Source organism: Somniosus microcephalus, unplaced genomic scaffold, assembly GCF_052327205.1.
Source record: "Somniosus microcephalus isolate GS21.2 unplaced genomic scaffold, FLI_Smic_1.0 scaffold30, whole genome shotgun sequence".
NCBI classification, from domain to species: Eukaryota; Metazoa; Chordata; class Chondrichthyes; order Squaliformes; family Somniosidae; genus Somniosus; species Somniosus microcephalus.
This window is the reverse complement of record NW_028225217.1, coordinates 246,677-252,476: the sequence shown is the minus strand read 5'-3', so window position 1 is coordinate 252,476 and position 5,800 is coordinate 246,677.

Sequence of the window (5,800 nt, the reverse complement as noted above, 5' to 3'; positions counted from 1 at the left end):
AACAGATATGTAGGTAAATCTCAGACAAATTTGCAAATAATAGGGTAATAGTAGTGGGGGATTTCAACTTCCCCAATATTAACTGGGATAGTCAGAGTGTGAAAGGCTTAGAGCGTGCAGAATTTTTAAAGTGCATCCAGGAGAGCTTTTTGAGCCAGAATGTAGAAAGTCCTACAAGAGAGCTGGCGGTACTGGACCTAATTCTAGGGAATGTGGCCGGGCAAGTGGTAGAAGTGTTAGTAGGTGAGCACTTTGGTGACAGTGACCATAATTTGGTGAGATTTAAGGTAGTCATGGAAAAGAACAGAGATGGAACAGAAATAAAGGTTCTAAATTGGGGGAAGGCCGATTTTAATATATAAGGCAGGATCTGGCCAAAGTGGACTGGGATCAGCTACTTGTAGGAAAATCCACATCGGAGCAATGGGAGTCTTTCAGAAAGGAAATTGAGAGAGTACAATGGCAACATGTTCCCGTAAAGGTCAAGGGTGGGTCAAGCAAGCCCAGGGAACCTTGGATGTCAAGGGATGAACGAGAATGGATTTGGAAAAAAAGGGGGGCTTTTGGCAGATACAAAGGACTAAAGACAGAGCAAGCCCTAGAGGAGTATAAAAAGTGCAGGGGGATAATTAAAAAAGAAATTACGAGAGCGAGGAGGTGCCATGGAATAACGCCGCCGAGCAAAATAATGGAAAATCCTAAGGTGTTTTAATAGTATATTAAGGGCAAGAGGATAACTAGGGAAAGAGTAGGGCCCATTAGGGACCAAAGTGGCAATCTGTGTGTGGAGCCAGAAGATGTAGGTGGGGTTATAAATGAATTTTTTGCATCTGTGTTCACTATGGAGAAGGATGATGTAGATATAGAAATCAGGCAGGGGGACTGTGATATACTTGAACATATTAGCATCGAGAGGGAGGAGGTACTAGCGGTTTTAGCTGGCTTTAAAGTGGATAAAACCAAAGGCCCGGACGAAATGTATCCCAGGCTGCTGTGTGAGGCAAAGGAGGAGATTGCAGGGGCTCTGACACAAATTTTCAAAACCTCTCTGGCCACAGGGGACATGCCAGAGGACTGGAGAACAGCTAACGTAGTACCATTATTCAAGAAGGGTAGTAGGGATAAACCAGGGAATTACAGGCCAGTGAGCCTAACATCAGTGGTAGGGAAATTATTGGAAAACATTCTGAGGGACAGAATTAGTCTCCACTTGGAGAGGCAAGGATTAATCAGGGATAGTCAGCATGGCTTTGTCAAGGGAAGATCATGTCTGACCAATTTGATTGAATTTTTCGAGGGGGTGACTAGGTGTGTGGATGAGTGTAGCGCAGTGGATGTGTTATACATGGATTTTGGTAAGGCTTTCAATAAAGTCCCGCACAGGAGACTGGTCAGGAAGGTAAGGGCCCATGGGATCCAGGGTGCCTTGGCACATTGGATCCAAAACTGGCTTGGTGGCAGAAGGCAGAGGGTGATGGTCGAAGTTTGTTTTTGTGACTGGAAGCCTGTGTCCAGTGGGGTACCGCAGGGATCGGTGCTGGGTCCCTTGCTGTTTGTGGTCTACATTAATGGTTTGGATGTGAATGTAAAAGTTATGATCAGTAAGTTCGCAGATGACACAAAAATTGGTGGGGTGGTAAATAGCAAGGAGGGGAGCCTCAGTCTGCTGGATGATATAGATGTGTTTGTCAGATGGGCGGAACAGTGGCTAATGGAATGTAAACCTGAAAAGTGTGAGGTGATGCATTTTGGAGGGAGTAACAAGGCAATGGAATACACAATGAATGGTAAGACCCTAGGAAAGACAGAGGATCAGAGGGAACTTGGTGTGCATGTACATAGATCCCTGAAGGCAGCAGAACAGGTGGATAAGATGGTTAAAAAGGCATATGGGATACTTGCCTTCATTAGCCGAGGCATAGAATATAAGAGCAGGGAGGTTATGATGGAGCTGTACAATATGCTAGTTAGGCCACAGCTGGAATGCTGTGTGCAGTTCTGATCATCACGCTATAGGAAGGATGTGATTGCTTTGGAGAGGGTGCAGTGGAGATTCACCAGGATATTACCTGGGCTGGAGCACTTCAGCTATGAAGAAAGACTGGACAGGCTGGGGTTGTTTTCCTTGGAGCAGAGAAGGCTGAGGGGGGACCTGATTGAGGTGTACAAAATTATGAGGGGCATAGATAGGGTAGATAGAAATGAACTTTTTACCTTAGTAGAGGGTTCAATAACAAGGGGACATCGATTCAATGTAAGGGCAGGAGGTTTAGAGGGAATTTGAGGAAGAACTTTTTCACCCAGAGGGAGGTTGGAATATGGATCTCACTGCCTGAAAGTGTGGTAGAGGCAGGAACCCTCACAACATACAAGAAGCATTAGGATGAGCACTTGAAATGCCATAGCATACAAGGCTATGGACCAAATGCTGGAAAATGTGATTAGATTAGACAGGGCTTGATGGCGCAGACGCGATGTGTCGAAGGGTCTCTTTCTGTGCTTTATAACTCTATGACTATGACTCTATGACATTGCAATATAATCGTCATTTGCAATGCAATAGAATATTGCAATGGAATATCTGTTTGGAATATAATAGTCATTTGCAATGCAATAGAACATTAAAACGGAATATAATAGTCATTTTCTATGCAATAGCACCTTGCAATCTAATATCACATTGCAATATAATAGTCAATATTCAATGCAATAGAAGAAAGCAATGGAAAATCACTTTGCAATATAATCGTCATTTGCATTTGCACATTTCAATGAAACGTCACTTTGGAATGTAAACGTCATTTGCAATGCAATAGGACATTGCAATGGAATATCAGTTCACAATATAATAGTCATTTGCAATGCAATAGCACATTGCGATGGAATATCACTTTGCAATATAATTTTGCTTTGGAGTGGAATCTGCATTTGCAATATAATAGTCATTTGCATTGCAATTGTACAATGCAATGAAATATGAATTCCCATTATAATAGTCATTTGTAATGCAACAAACCATTGCAATGGAATATCAATTTGCAATAAACTAGTCTTTTGCAATGCAATAGCACATTGTAATGGAATCTCGCTTTGCAATATAATCATCATTTGCAATGCAATAGCACATTGCAATGGAATTTAACTTTGCAATATAATCGTGATTTACAATGCAGTAGAGTATTGCAATGGAGTATCTCTGCTATATAATAGCCATTTCAAATGAAATAGCACATTGAAATTTAAATTAATTTGCAATATAATAGTCATTTGCAGTGCAATATAACATTGCAATGGAATATCATTTTGCAATATAATAGGCATTCACAATGCATTAGGACATTACAATGCAATATCATTTAACAATATCATACTCAATTGCAATCCAATAGAACATTGCAATGTGATATCGCTTAACAATATCGTAGTCATTTGCATTGAAATAGATCATTGCACTGGAATATCACTTAACAATATAGTAGTCATTTGCAATGCATTGTAACATTGCAATAGAATATGACTTTGTAATGTAATAGTCATGTGCAATGCAATAGAACATTGCAATGGAATATTACTTTTCAATATAATAGATATTTGCAATGCAATAGCACATTGCAATGGAATATCACTTTGCAATATAATAGTGCATTGGATTGGAATCTGCCTTCACAATGGAATCAAAATTTGCAATATAATATTCATTTGCAATGCAATTGCACATTGCAATGGAATATCATTTTGAATATAATAATGCTTTGGATTGGAATCTGTCTTTGTAATGGAATCAGATTTTGCATTATAATAGTAATTTGCAAGGCAATTGCACATTGCAATAGAATGTCATTTTTAATATAATAGTCAATTGCAAATCAATAGCACATTGCAATCTAATATCACATTGCAATATACTAGTCGTTTGCAATGAAATGCAACATTGCAATAGAATATCATTTTGCAATATAATAGTCATATTTAATAGAACATTCCAATGGAATATCTCTTTACAGTATAAAATAATTTGCAGTGCAATAGAACATTGCAATTGAATATCCCTTTGCAAATGAATAGTGCTTTGGAGTTTGCAATATAATCAACCTTGCAATGCAATATAATATTGCAATGGAATATAGCTTTGCAATATAATAGTTATTCCAATGCAATGGAACATTGCAATGGAATATCAGTTTGCAATAAAATAATCATTTGCAATGCCATAGAACATTGCAATGTAATATAACTTTGCAATATGATCATCATTTGCAATGCAATAGAGCAATGAAGTGGTATATCACTCAGTAATATAATCGACACATGCAATTCAATAGCACACTGCAATGGAATATCAACTGGCAATAGTATGTTCATTGGCAATACAATATCCCATTGCAATTCATTGCAATGACTACTTTATTGCAAAGGGTTATTCCACTGCCATGTTCTATTGCATTGCAAATGACATAGAATTGTAGAAACATAGAAGATGGGAACAGGAGTAGGCCATTCGGCCCCTTGAGCCTGCCCCGCCATTCAATGAGATCATGGCTAATTATTCAAACTCAGTACCCTGTCTCTGCCTTCTCCCCATATCCATGAGCCCTTTAGCCTTAAGAAATATATCTAACTCCTTCTTGAATACATATAATGCATTGGCCTCAACTGCCTTCTCATGTAGAGAATTCCACAAGTTCACCACCATCTGGGTGAAGAAATTCCTCTTCGTCTCTGTCCTAAATGGCATACCACTTATCTTTAGACTGTGACCCCTGGTTATGGACTCCCCCGATATCAGTAACATCCTTCCTGCATCTAGTTTGTCTAGTCCTGTTAACATGTTATATGTTTCAATGAGATCCATTCTCATTTTCTGAACTCCAGCTAGTATAAGCCCAATCTACCCAATCTCTCCTCATACATCATTCCTTCCATCACAGGTCTCATTCTGGTTAATCTTTGCTGCAATCCCTCCATGGCAAGAACATCCTTCCTCAGATAAGGCAAACAAAACTGCACACAATACACAAGGTGTGGTCTCACCAAGGCCCTGTACAACTGCAGCAAGAAATCTTTGTTCCTGTACTGAAACCCTCTCGCTAAGAAAGCCAACCTACCATTTGCCTTCATAACCAGCTGCTGCACCTGCATGCTTACCTTCAGCGACTGGGGCTCAAGGTCACCCATGTCTCATTGTACTTCCCCTTCTCCCAATCTACTGTTGTTCAGATACTAACCTGCCTTCCTGTTTTTGCCACCAAAGTGGATAACCTCGCATTGACCACATTATACTGCATCTGCCATATATCTGCCCAATCACAATTATATTGCAGTGATATTCCATTGCAGTGTTGTATAGCATTGCAAATGACTATTATATTGCGAACTGATATCTCATCGCGATATTCTATTGCATTGCAAATGACGAATAAACTGCAGTGACATTCTATTGCAATATTGTATTGCATTGCAAATGACGATTAAACTGCAGTGATATTCCATTAAAATGTGCAATTGCATTGCAAATGACTATTATATTGCAAGGTGATATTCCATTACCATGTGCTACTGCATTGCAAATGAACATAATATTGCAAGTTAGTACTCCATTGCAATGTTCTTTTGCATTGCAAATGACTATTATATTGCCAATTGATATTCCATTGCAATGTTCTACTGCAATGTAAATGACGATCTCATTGGAAAGATATATTCCATTGCAATATGCTATTGTATTGCAAATGACTATTATACCTCAAAATGATATTCAATTGCAATGTTCTATTGCATTGCAAATGACAAACACATAGCA